Genomic DNA, 14,868 nt, shown 5'->3' on the forward strand with positions numbered 1-14,868 from the left:
TGTTTCATGTAGGATCGTCGGTGTAGGTGCAACACACTGCTTAAGCACGGCTTCACATGGCTTTTAACAAGCCAATGAGAGAGGAGGGTGTTGAGGAGGAACATCTGGGATAAGAAGTAAAGAATATTCTTGCTAATTCCAAAACACTATAATGAGTGATATATTGAAGTACCACAGGTGGGGAAGAGTGCAGGTGGGCAGGCAGGAGGAGTTGGTTTCATAAAAAGACATTGGTGATGCGGAATTGTAGATAGCATTAATGCATTCCCTCCGAAAAGTATTGGCCTTTTTTATGTACAGTATGTGTACTAAATAAAGTGAATCATTTACAGGTAATTACTCATTTGAACATGAATTATTGTTAATTTAAGTTTAGGTTTGTATTTTGTGAACTCTGAGCAAGCAAAACAAAATAACAGAAAATTGGTGAATACGATAACATACATGCATATGTTTTAAAATACCACCACAGGCGTTTCCCAGGTTGTGTGTGCGTGCAAAGTGTCTTTTCTTACGTGTCTAATTTAATGGAATTGCACGTCAGTGGTCCCTGGCTTCCCCCTCGTTCTCTAGTATTTTTGTCTAACTGGGGGAAAGAGACACTTAGGGATCTGACAATAAATTCCCTGTCTTTCCGCAAATGTGTTTGGGCTATAAGATAAACATAGGCTGGAATAAATTCATCACTAATGAAACATTCTGGTGGTCCCATGTTTACATGAACTCTATTACCACTAGGACCTGTCTAAGGTATTGACCTTATGCCCTCTCACATCAGTAGACATCTGCAGCCTATAGTCCCTAATACGTATCTTACTGAACGGAGTAGAACTACAAACCCTTCCCTCCTTTTAAACAGTATGAAGACTTGGCTGTGCATCCTGTTCCCACATTAATGCAGTGTGATGTACGATGGTCATAAACGACCTGTGGCTGCAGACATCTCAGGACACGTGGTCAGTGAGGGGTTGGATTCCACTACCTTAGTATAACTCCTTTTTTCGCAGTCCAAAAAGGTCACGGAAAGCACAGGAATTCAAACACACTTTAAACGTGTGCTTCTGGTGAATTTCTCCTCAGGAGAGGGGAACGTAGAGCGGATCAGTGTTTACACTGTAGTTATTTATTATGGCAGGATTTAAACATTTATTGGTGTTGTAGCGTGTAGGGGGAAAATAGAATCTGAACAAGGTCTATAGTGGAGACCTGAACTGTTTGCTCTTCTTGGTTAAGTGGATCAGCTTCATTAGAAAACGTTTTAGCATCAGGAGATATAATTAGAGTTTGATAAACACAGGAGCCCCTTCAGGCCACTATCTCGAATCAGATATGAGTGGAGTTCCCTTTTTACTTAATTTATCATTCTGGCCTCTAATACTGAATAAATAGTAGCCTACTAACGCTCAAGGATGTAGAAATACAGAAGGCTCCAGTTGCTTTGTGCTGTCTGTGTTGGAACCCAGTTAATGACAGCGAGTTAAAATACCATAACAACAACACAGCCATACATAACAGTCTACACCTCTCACATAGTCTTGTGCGGATGAATGTTGAGAGCAAGCTGATCTGATGAAGACTGATGAAAGACCTTGTTGAAGTGAATCTCCAGTATGGGTGGTTGTGTGTTATCCTCAGATGACTTGGAGTATGTTGTGTTGGAAAGTGATCCTTTCTGTAGTTAGCCCGTTATTTTGATCTGCCCTCTACCCCCAGCCCAGCCTACTGTACCCCATTGAAACACAGGCAGGCCCACTAACCAGGCCAGCAGACTGCTGCTGGCAGCACACTCTAAACTGTGACTCACACACAGACACAGAGAGAGGGTAAGGCTAAAACATGAATCAGCTGGCCCTGTAAGCAACACACAGGAACTTATACTGCAGCATAGTCAACATGAGTGTTCATACCTCTCTGTCTCTGATGTCATTATCTCTCTCTCTGTGTGTGTGTGTATTATCCTGTATCTATTGAATGGGGAAATTTCAACTCAAATTGAGTGGGACAATATGAGTCAGACAGAGACAACAACATAGACATTCAGTCAGACAGTCAGACAGAGACAACAACATAGACAGTCAGTCAGACAGTCAGAGACAACATAGACAGTCAGTCAGACAGTCAGAGACAACAACATAGACAGTCAGTCAGACAGTCAGAGACAACAACATAGACAGTCAGACAGTCAGAGACAACAACATAGACAGTCAGTCAGACAGTCAGAGACAACAACATAGACAGTCAATCAGACAGTCAGAGACAACAACATAGACAGTCAGTCAGACAGTCAGACAGCCAGAGGCCCTTTCATGTGTCTGATGAAACATGGGGATCCATCCTTAATGACACCTCTGGGACTGACAGAAGAGGTTTGTCTGGTAAGGCAGATTGGAAGTGGCCTGCAGATGAAAGTTAGAAAAATAAATAAAGCAATGGCAAGCAGTCAGGGTTTTTCTCTTGTCAAAGTCCACCCATAATGGGAGACATACGAACACACTCACGTACGCACACAGACACACGCTCGCTCGCACACACACACACGCTCACTCACTCGCTCGCACACACACACACACACACACACGCTCGCTCGCACACACACACACGCTCACTCGCTCGCTCGCACACACACACGCTCACACACACACACACACACACGCTCACACACACACACGCTCACTCGCTCGCACACACACACGCTCACTCGCTCGCTTGCACGCACCTACACACAGGAACACACGCTCACACACACATGCTCACACACACACACACACACAAACACACACAAACACACGTTCACACACACACGAAGAAAACAAGTCCTGCTCATGTTTTGTTTGCGGTGTTATGTATCAGTCACCAAGGAAACATTGATGAACTTCGGCTGGGAGTCTTTAGCAGTGGAATTCTGTGTTCATCCCTTTGTTGTGCGAGACTTTCTATGTAGGATTTTATTCTGCATCGCTACTCTTCTTTATTGTGTTAGAGTGCCTTACGAGTTAAATCAAAGCCATTATGACAGAGAAGCTCTGTTCTTGATCACATCGCTTCTATTTTAAGTGCAGACAATATTTGTTTCAGTGTTAAACAGGTCATTAAATCAACCTCAGAAGGATCAAATGGCTAATTAATCTCCTCCAATTGATCTTTTCATCAATTTTCATAGTCTGCCTAGAGTTAGAATAGTAATGGTAAGACAATCCACTCTTGCCTCATCCTGGCTCCCTCACCTTCCCTCACCTTGTAAAACTGACCCTCTTCTCTCTCGTGTGTTCACACATGTTCCACTGTTCCTATTTTCTTTGTGCCAGTCCAAATTAGGCCCAGCTCTGCTAATACGTCTCACTGTACAGGAGGTTGGCTAGCCCTTAAGGAAAATAACATGGAACCCCTCAGGACTTTCTCTTCTCTCTCTGAATGGCACACAGAGAGATGTTGTTGGCCCAGAGGAGCCATGGACTAATGATGAGAGAACCAGGGGTGTTGGTTTAATTGGGATTTGGATGAGTGTGTGTGTGAGAGTTTGTGTGTGTGTGAGCGTGCGTGTGTCCATGCATGGGTACTTATGTGTGTGTGTGGTCATTGGTCTGGAGGAGGAGAGGGAGGTGGTAGAGCCAGGTCTTAATTACTACAGCTTCAGATCCATGAGTGGGAGGGTAAACATGCTCAATGTGCAGCCCTGTTTGACTTGGCTGGAGTAGTGTGTGTGTGTGTGTGTGTCTGCATGGGTAGTTGATGAAGAGAAGTGAATAGACTTTTGTCACTGGTGCCAGGGGAGTGATTTACTCTGAGTATGGTCAGTCTGTTGTCTGAGCATGTTAACAAATCACAGCCTCAGGTCTGACCACCACCACACCAGGTAAACCTCCATAACTCTCTGACCACCTCCCACCCACCAACCAACCCAGCCTGCCAGCTAACCTGCAGAGCTACAGCCAGGTCTCAACGGCTGAGTGGGTCTCATGGCCTAGGGGCAGCCTATGGTCTACTGACCCCTACCGGAGTCACCCTACCTGGGTGTATGACATGTCCACCCCTAAAGTGGATACAGCCTAGAGGTTAAGCTTGTGTCTGTTTTGATTCAAGGACTAAGGCAGTAAACAGAGAAAAACAGTGACAATTGTTTCCCAGAGGATGATACACTCTTAGAAAAAAGGGTTTAAAAAGTGTTATTCGTCTGTCCCCATAGGATAACCATTTCAGGTTCTAGATAGCATATTTTTTTTCAAAGCGTGTAAAATAGATGAATTATAAACAAATCAGTCCTGAATCATATAATCAATAAATCACACACTAGGTTCTGTGGTGTGTGGTGTCTGACCACCAGCAGTTCAGTATGACCCTGGGGGCACAGGGTGTTAAAGATCTCCATAACTCTCCCTGATCCCCCCCTCTCATTATCAGCCCAGCCCCAGATCTGCCCCTCAGCCCCCTGGCCACAGCAACCCTGGCCTGCCCCTGCTCTCCCCAACCCTCCACAACTAGGAGAGAACGCTGAAGAGAGACTCTCTGGCTGAGCCTAATTTACCAGCCAGCTTCTAAAAGAGATTGTTTTTACATTTTGAAGTGTGTGTGTGCACACATGCCTGCATTCTTGATTAGAAAAAAAGGAAAACAAAAGTGGACAGATATGAGAAGCTATGTTGGTATGATCGAATTCCTATTTGCTATAGGATATCTCACTCAATGTTCTGCTCTCTGGACATTTCCTGATTCTACCATTAAAACTCTGTTTAATGACCACACTGTGTCAGAGTGAATTAGACCAGTCTGAGAGATGTGGGCTGTGGTGTGTGACTAGATCAATACAACACTACTTCACTACAGTCACGCCTGAGAAGGCTGGCAGTCTGTGAGCTGCTTGCCAGGCTGACTCTCACACACACACACCGTGTGAGATGTGTAGAAGTATGAATATGAAGGATTTTCTCCCACCTCACAGGCCAACCGGTGTTATTTCTGGCCCCTGGTATGTGTGGAGCGGGCACACATTTTTCAGCAGGTTCTTTGAGCGTTGTGGCAGCGGCCCTTCTTGCTACTTTCATGTTCCTGTAAAAGGGTTCTTATGAGGGAGTAACCATCACTTCAGTGTGAAATGATCTCCCCCATCGTAAAGAGAAACGGAATATGATGGATCATTATATAGACATTGGGCTGCTGTGGTGGTGTGTGTGTGTGTGTGTGTGTGTGTATGATTACATGCTTATTGTTACGAATCCCTTTTGGCCCGACAGTCTAGGGGGGGGATGGTAATGAGACCCGTAACATAACTCATGCAATTTATAATAGTGACAAAGTAAAAGTGTGAACGAAATAACCACGACAACTGAAATCTACCGTCAAACTCAGGGTTTGGGGGCAGGAAAAGGGGCCGACCTGGACCCAAGGAAAGAAACAATAAGTGTTCAAAAAACACCCCTAAGCTAGACTAGCCTACTTTAACAACAGCTAACTAACCAACCAAAAATACAGTGGGTGGTCCACCCAGTTCTAACTAGTGTATTTAACAAAGTTTACCTACGGGTAGTGTATGCCCATGGGCGACTTGTCTTGGTTCCCCCTTTTCCCACCAGCAAACAAACAAACAAACACCATAACCAAAAACAATACTCACAGGGGAGGACAAAGTGATATGGAGGTGCTCAAACAAAAGATAGCTCAATACATAAAGAGAGTGAAACAGAGAGATCTACAGACATGGCATTTACAGAGAGATTGAGCTCCACAGCAAACAACTGACAGGGTTTTTAAACCAAGGGAAAGGAACGGTGATTGGGTAGGAAACAGGAGGAGGCGTGTCTTCTGATTGATGATTGGTGACTGATTGGAGAGTGATGATTTTCACCTGTGAGGGGAGAAGGAGAGAAAAGAAACACACACACAGGATACACACACAGGATACTTGTATCCGTAACACTTATATACATGGATATGAATGTGTGTATACGAGTGTGTGTATATACACGTGTGTTGTTTTAGAATTGTGTGATGGAATTATGCTCAAGGTGAGGCTCAGTGGTGTTATTTTTAGTGTGTGTCTGGTAGTACATTCTGTCATTCAAATCAAAGTGTCTAATAAGTTCTCACATCTGTATTCACTTGCATACTGAACACCAGCCCTGATTAGCCTGACGCTTCAGGATTCCTCCCTGCTCTCCAAATGAATCCTCTCCTTGACTAACGTGAGAGGCTACCTGTGGCAATATGTGTGTGTGTGTGTGTGTGTGTGTGTGTTTGTGTTTGTGTGAGTGTATGTAGGAGGTTATGTGGCATGTGGGAGAGAGGGATAGAGTGTGGATTTATGTTAGATGTTTTTGTATGATTGAAGTGTCTGAGGCTGGTGTGTAAAGGGAGGAGGCTGGGTGGGGAGAGGTTTGGCAAGCAGAGTAAACATTGGACAATATTCTTGTTTCATGCCTGAAAATCAATAACCAGACCCCAGGGCTGCACGCACGCCAGACAGACCCCACACAGAGGGGCTCCTAGCCACCATACCCCCCCCTTTCCTCTCCACAGACCACCAGGGACCCCAGCTTACAGTTTCTCTGCCTCTATCCCACTTCTTCTCGCTCTCCCTTTCGCTCTCTCACTTTGCCACTCTCTCTCTTTCTTCATCTCCCACTCTCCCTCTCTCCCACTCTCCAATGAGGGCTGTCGAAGGGCACGGGAGAGGGGAAGTGAAGCATTCTGGGAAATGCCTGTGAAATGACTCATCTTCCTCCTGACCTTTCCTGTGTGTATAATTGCCGTTCATATACTGTAAGGCCTGTGTGTTTACCCCTGCAGACTGACTGTTATTACTCCTACTTCTCCTTTATATTTCTCATTTGGCTCAGAAACAGGGGTTAAAGGTCGACTATTCACAACAGCTTTGACAAGATAAACACCTGTTTCTAAGTTCGTGGCTCCTCGTCCTGCCTTAGTTATCCTATTAGCTCTACTATAAAGGACCTACACATACAGTACGTAAATACAGACATTAAATTGGAATATACAGTAACAAACTCTCAGTGCAGTCGGACTCATGGTAACACATGATCAATATCCTCAAACGTTTTTCATATCGCTAGAAGAGGTTTGACTGGTTGACTGTGCATTTAGTTCTTTTTATTTAAAGTCCTGATGGTATGTAAAGGGATTGCCTTATTTTTTCTGTTAATATGTGGACTTTTGTGATCTATGTGTTGACTTAAGTTATATAAGGTGAGGGTGGATTTGTTCCTGTACTTAACGTTTTGATCATTAATCAAGCTGCCATTGACACCACAGCGGGCACTCAAGACGTTGGGTTAGCATATTTTTAGGAGAGGAAATGGGCACAGACTAACCGCCTCCGTCTGCAACGTTTTGACACCCGTAATTTGGCCCACTAGACTGTTTACACTTAGGGGCCTCCTCTCTGTCTCCTCTCTCTGGTGGATGAGGGGGACACTGCTGCTGACCGCAGAGGACAGATACACAGGCAGAGAGACAGAGAGGCGGACAGACAGAGAGACGTACAGACGGACAGACAGACGGTGAAGCTTCAATGCCGACTCTCCTCTCTAACTGTATATTTCCCCTCATCCTCCAAGTCAATCCATTACGGCGGAACTCAGAGCGAACAGGCCGCATCATTAAGTTAATGATGGCCCTAATCAGACAGTGCTAGCCGCTCCACTGGAACAGCAGGCATGCCCTTGGCCCCAAGCCCAGCCAGGAAAACTAAACAAATCTAGAGTAAATTATTTCAGTTATTGGATGTGTTGCTGCTGAGGACGGGAGCTTAGAAAGAGGTGGTCATTTCCCCATATTGTGATTATTCCAAATCTGTCTGGTTTCAGAGGTGTTATAAACATTCCCTCTAACAAGGCATGGAATGGTATGCTATATTTGTACACTTTTGAAGTGGAATTGGTCCCAAACCTCAAAGCCCAGCCCCAGAAAGTGGTACAGTGAGGTTCGGGGTGGGCTCACCTACGTTCCCCTCAGAGGGAACTAAGGGTAGTAGACATGGCTTACTGTAGTTGTGTGGAGAGAAGTGGTGACACTGTAGGAGAGAAGGGCAGCCATTAAACTGTCATGAGGTTGTCAGAGACTCTCGCTCCCTCCCTCCCTCCCTCACTCCCTCCCTCACTCTCTCTCTCTCTCTCTCTCTCTCTCTCTCCCTCCCCCCCCTCCCTCCCTCCCTCCCTCCCTCCCTCCCTCCCTCCCTCCCTCCCTCCCTCCCTCCCTCCCTCCCTCCCTCCCTCCCTCCCTCCCTCCCTCCCTCCCTCCCTCCCTCCCTCCCCCTCCCTCCCTCCCTCCCTCCCTCCCTCACTCCCTCCCTCCTCTCTCTCTCTCTCTCTCTCTCTCTCTCTCTCTCCTCTCCCTCCCCCCTCCCTCCCTCCCTCCCTCCCTCCCTCCCTCCCTCCCTCCCTCCCTCACTCCTCCCTCACTCTCTCTCTCTCTCTCTCCCTCTCTCCCTCCCTCCCTCCCTCCCTCCCTCCCTCCCCGTATTGAACATCCTCAAGCTGTTTTGATAGGGGACCCTGATCTCCTACAACAGATCCAGAGTCCGTAGAGTGTTTCATCGTGAAGAATAAACATCTCAAGGTCTTTGCTCCATGAACTCCTTACTGGCTCTCAAACTGTTGCTGCCTCTTTTTGATTCCTCCTTTCCTTTGATGTGTTTGTTGTGCTGTTGGTTTCCATTCATGTCTGATATAACAGAACTACTACATGAACTCAGGTTAGGGTTAAGTTAGGACAGTATCTATGTGTGTGTGTGAGTCTGCATGGGTGTGGGACAGCCCAGCTGACTGAGAGGTATGTGTGTGTGCATGCAAGAATCTGTGTCTTCGTGCGTATGGGAATGTGTATGTGTACATGCATATTATTCCATTCGCTGTTGATTAGATGCAGTGATGTGAGTGTGTGACAGGTTCAAATGATCAAACGCTGCGGAGTGAAACCGTACAGGGCTGTGGAGTGAAACCGTACAGGGCTGTGGAGTGAAACCGTACAGGGCTGTGGAGTGAAACCGTACAGGGCTGTGGAGTGAAACCGTACAGGGCTGTGGAGTGAAACCGTACATGGCTGTGGAGTGAAACCGTACATGGCTGTGGAGTGAAACCGTACATGGCTGTGGAGTGAAACCGTACATGGCTGTGGAGTGAAACCGTACATGGCTGTGGAGTGAAACCGTACATGGCTGTGGTGAGTGAAACCGTACATGGCTGTGGAGTGAAACCGTACATGGCTGTGGAGTGAAACCGTACATGGCTGTGGAGTGAAACCGTACATGGCTGTGGAGTGAAACCGTACATGGCTGTGGAGTGAAACCGTACATGGCTGTGGGAGTGAAACCGTACATGGCTGTGGAGTGAAACCGTACATGGCTGTGGAGTGAAACCGTACATGGCTGTGGAGTGAAACCGTACATGGCTGTGGAGTGAAACCGTACATGGCTGTGGAGTGAAACCGTACATGGCTGTGGAGTGAAACCGTACAGGGCTGTGGAGTGAAACCGTACATGGCTGTGGAGTGAAACCGTACATGGCTGTGGAGTGAAACCGTACAGGGCTGTGGAGTGAAATACAGGGCTGTGGAGTGAAACCGTACAGGGCTGTGGAGTGAAACCGTACATGGCTGTGGAGTGAAACCGTACATGGCTGTGGAGTGAAACCGTACATGGCTGTGGAGTGAAACCGTACATGGCTGTGGAGTGAAACCGTACATGGCTGTGGAGTGAAACCGTACATGGCTGTGGAGTGAAACCGTACATGGCTGTGGAGTGAAACCGTACATGGCTGTGGAGTGAAACCGTACATGGCTGTGGAGTGAAACCGTACATGGCTGTGGAGTGAAACCGTACAGGGCTGTGGAGTGAAACCGTACAGGGCTATGGGTGAAACCTACAGGCCTGTGGAGTGAAACCGTACAGGGCTGTGGAGTGAAACCGTACAGGGCTGTGGAGTGAAACCGTACATGGCTGTGGAGTGAAACCGTACATGGCTGTGGAGTGAAACCGTACAGGGCTGTGGAGTGAAACCTTACAGGGCTGTGGGTGAAACCTACAGGGCTGTGGAGTGAAACCGTACATGGCTGTGGAGTGAAACCTACAGGGCTGTGGAGTGAAACCGTACATGGCTGTGGAGTGAAACCTTACAGGGCTGTGGAGTGAAACCGTACAGGGCTGTGGAGTGAAACCGTACAGGGCTGTGGAGTGAAACCGTACAGGGCTGTGGAGTGAAACCGTACAGGGCTGTGGGAGTGAAACCGTACAGGGCTGTGGAGTGAAACCGTACAGAGCTATGGGAGTGAAACCGTACATGGCTGTGGGAGTGAAACCGTACATGGCTGTGGAGTGAAACCGTACATGGCTGTGGAGTGAAACCGTACAGGGCTGTGGAGTGAAACCGTACAGGGCTGTGGAGTGAAACCGTACATGGCTGTGGAGTGAAACCGTACAGGGCTGTGGAGTGAAACCGTACAGGGCTGTGGAAACCGTACAGGGCTGTGGAGTGAAACCGTACATGGCTGTGGAGTGAAACCGTACAGGGCTGTGGAGTGAAACCGTACAGGGCTGTGGAGTGAAACCGTACAGGGAGCAGAGGGGAGAGCTGACTTGGCAGTCAGACTGGGTGAGAGAAGCCGTTCCCTCTGTGTGTGCCTGTCCAAGGCTAGCTGTAATACAGTCTGGATGCTGTGGTCACCTCCAAAGCCCAGACTTTCTGCTGTATTAATCACCGTCCACAAGGTCTGATTTCTTGGCCTGCTGCTCTGAGGTTCAGGCCTTGACACCTGACTCTCTTCTCTCTGTCTCCTGTTTGCCTCGTGCGTGTTAACAGGCTTTCACACTGTATGAGGTTTTATCAGATGTGTGTGTGTGTGTGTGTTTGCATGGAGCGAGAGAGAGAGGGGAGTGTGTGTACAGTATGTGTGAACTCTGTTATTCACAGGTATGATAAAGGTGATAAGGGGCACACATGGACACACAGTTCTCTGGGGTCTCTGACTCATATAGGTGGGCAGCGTAGCAGAGGAAACACACCCTTATTTGTCATCACATTACACAGCGTTCTCACGATTGTCTCTGAGTGTGAGTGAACGTGTGTGTGTGTCGCTGCTTTAAACAAAACCCTATCCCTCTGTTCAGAACATAACAGGCTCAGTCCCCCAAACCTTTTCAACCATTTTACAAATCCATGGGTGGTGAGAGAAAGTCTGAGAAACAAAAGCATCAGGTGGTCTTACTGCTTGGCTGTCAAACAGAGTTAGTAAAGCAGCCTGTAGTAAAAGAGAGAAAGGCCAGCCTGGTCATGAGTGGCCACAGAGGTAATGCTTTAGATGCACTTAGAGAGACAGGCCCCCAACTTCCCATCTAACCGTTTAACTTTTTACTGCCCCTCTCTTTACGGTCACCATGGGGCTCCAGTGACCAGGGACAACGATGAAGAGTGTGGTGTGTGTGTGTGTGTGTGTGTAGGATTATAGAAGGGTGTGTGTCAGAGTCATTCCCTTGTGTCTTCACATGTTGTATTTATACATGTATATGCCATCATAGACCACTAGAAGACCACAGAGGAGGAGTTTTTTTTAACCTATCTACCAATAGGTGCCCTTCTATGTGATGCATTGTATAACCTCCTTGGTCTTTCTGGTTGAATCGGTGTTTGAAAGTCACTGCTCGACTGAGGGACGTTACAGATGGGGGGGGTATAGAGATGAGGTAGTCATTCAAAAATAATTTTAAACACATAGTGATTCCATGCAATTTATGTGACTTGTTAAGCACTTATCACTCCTCTTGATCCTACTTGAGACACAGACGTCCCAACTAGAGCTCTGGAAATGCAAATGCGCTACGCTAAACGCTAATAGTATTAGTTAAAACGCAAACGTTCATTAAAATACACATGCTTGGTATTGAATTAAAGCTACACTCGTTGTGAATCCAGGCACCAAGTCAGATTTTTAAAATACTTTTCGGCGAAAGCATGAGAAGCTATTATCTGATAGCATGTAACACCCCAAAAGACCCGTAGGGGATGTAAACAAAATAATTAGCATAGTCGGCCCTACACAAACCGCACAATAAAATATAAAACATTCATTACCTTTGACCATCTTCTTTGTTGGCACTCCTTGATGTCCCATAATCAATACTGGGTCTTTTTTTTCGATTAAATCGGTCCATATATAGCCTAGATATCGATCTATGAAAACTGTGTGATAAACGGAAAAAAATAGCGTTTCATAACGTAACGTCATTTTTTAAAAGTTAAAAAGTCGACGATAAACTTTCACAAAACACTTTGAAATACCTTTCTAATGCAACTTTAGGTATTACTACACGTTAATAAGCTATAAAAATCATCAGGAGGCGATGTAAATTCGATAGCTGGTCGTCTGGAAAAAATGTCCGGAAAAACACCAAGCCAATGCATCAAGTTGGTGGTCGGAGGGAATCGGTTCCCTTTGGTCGGATCTACCAAGAATCAAATCAGAATCAAATGAGAAGACTCTATACATCCTGTGGAAGCTGTAGGTACTGCAACCTCGGCCTCATTTAATACGGTTCACCTTTAACAATGGGTTGAAGTGGCGCATGGATATTTTTTTCGATCTCCAGTGATCAGATTTTCCTGCGCTTTTCGATGAAACAGACGTTCTGTTATAGTCACAGCCGTGATTTAACCAGTTTTAGAAACGTTAGAGTGTTTTCTATACACACATACTAATCATATGCATATACTATATTCCTGGCATGAGTAGCAGGACGCCAAAATGTTGCGCAATTTTTAACAGAATGTTCGAAAAAGTAGGGGGTCGGCTTAAGAGGTTTTAAGACTTCTTTATGCTTGCCATAACAAAGGAGTTGAATACTTATTGACTCAAGACATTTCAGATTTTGAATTTGTCAACATTTCTAAAAACAAAAGTCCATTATCTTCTTGATGCACCCATCCCGTTACCGGGATCATTTTCGTCAACATCCGCTGAATTGCAGAGCGACAAATTCAAATGAAATTACAAAAAATATAAAATTTTCATTAAATCACAAGTGCAATATAGCAATATAGCACAGATTAGCTTGTTGTTAATCCACCTGGCGTGTCAGATTTCAATAAAGCTTTTCGGCGAAAGCAAACCAAGCGTTTATGTAAGGACATCTCTCTCAGTAGACAAAATATTACAAACAGCTAGCAGCCAAGTAGATTTGTCACGAAAGTCAGAAAAGCAATAAAATTAATCGCTTACCTTTGATGATCTTTGGATGTTTGCACTCACGAGACTCACAGTTACACAATAAATGTTCCTTTTGTTCCATAAAGATTATTTTATATCCAAAATACCTCTTTGGTTGGCGCGTTATGTTCAGAAATACACAGACTCGAGCGGTCAAGACCGGGCAGACGAAAAATACAAATAGTATCCATAAAGTTTGTAGAAACATGTCAGACATTTTTTATAATCAATCCTCAGGTTGTTTTTACAATATATAATCGATAATATTTCAACAGGGACTGTAGCTTCTTCAATAGGATAGAGAGAGAAAATGTCTGCTCCAAGTTGTTGCGCATGCAAAACACTGCTGGCACCCAGCCATCCACAGACGCGATGTGATCTTTCTCGCTCATTTTTCAAAATAAAATCCTGAAACTATGCCTAAAGACTGTTCACACCATGGGGAAGCCATAGGAATCTGGTTGATAACCCTTTAAATGGAGAGAAGGCAGGCTATGGAACAGAGAGCTTATTCTCTTTTGGAAACTTTAGTGTTTTCTATCCTAATCTAGAATATATGCATATTCTAGATTCTGGGCCTGAGAAATAGGCAATTTCATTTGGGTAAGTTTTTCATCCAAACATCAAAATACTGCGCCCTACACTCAACAGGCTATGAGGTATTGTGTGTAGGCCAATGACACTCAATCTCAATTTAATACATTTAATATTCTGGCTTTAACACTAGGGGTGTGAATTCTTTCTGAAGGAACTTTACATAACCAACATTTTTGGTTGGATTTTACCTTTCAAGAAAGCAATTCCATTTGATTTGTTTGATTTGTTCATGCAATTGGATTAACGGAATTACTATCAGAATTCACTGGCCGAGCCCAACCTCTTGTGGTGCACTGAAACACCTGGAGATAAATCCTCATTCTCTCCTAATATATACTGAGTGTAAAAAACATTAGGAACACCTATCTAATATTGAGTTGCACCCCCTTTTGCCCTCAGAACAGCCTCAATACAAGGTGTCAAAAGCGTTCCATAGGGATGCTGGCCCATGTTAACTCCAATGCTTCCTATAGTTGTGTCAAGTTGGCTGGATACACATCTTGATACACATAGGAAACTGTTGAGCGTGAAAAACCCAGCAACATTGCATTTCTTGACACACTCAAGCCGGTGCGTTTGACTCCTACTACCATACCACCTGCATCTACTACCAAACTACCAAAGGCACTTACATCTTTTGTCTTGCCTATTCACCCTCTGAATGGCACACATACACAATCCATGTCTCAAGGCTTAAAAATCCTTCTTCAACCTGTCTCCTCTTCATCTACGCTGATTGAAGTGGTTGTAACAGGTGACATCAAAAAGGGATCATAGCATTCACCTGGATTCACCCAGTCAGTCTATGTCATGGAAAGAGAAGGTGTTCCTAATGTTTGGGCACTCAGTGTAGATACAGACAGCTGACTGTAGCCAGACTCTCAGACAGCACATCCTTCCTCAGCAGTTTGACTGTATCATAAAGAATTACAGCCGGGTCCAAGGGGAATGTGTAAACTTTGCTGTAAACTTTTATATGCCCCAGTGTGTGAAGGTACAGGGACCAGCCATGCCAAAAAAGGAGGCTTTGCCACATACAGCCCCATATGGCTCTAACCATATTGG

The sequence above is a fragment of the Oncorhynchus tshawytscha genome, unplaced genomic scaffold (assembly GCF_018296145.1).
Source record: "Oncorhynchus tshawytscha isolate Ot180627B unplaced genomic scaffold, Otsh_v2.0 Un_scaffold_4_pilon_pilon, whole genome shotgun sequence".
NCBI lineage: Eukaryota > Metazoa > Chordata > Actinopteri > Salmoniformes > Salmonidae > Oncorhynchus > Oncorhynchus tshawytscha.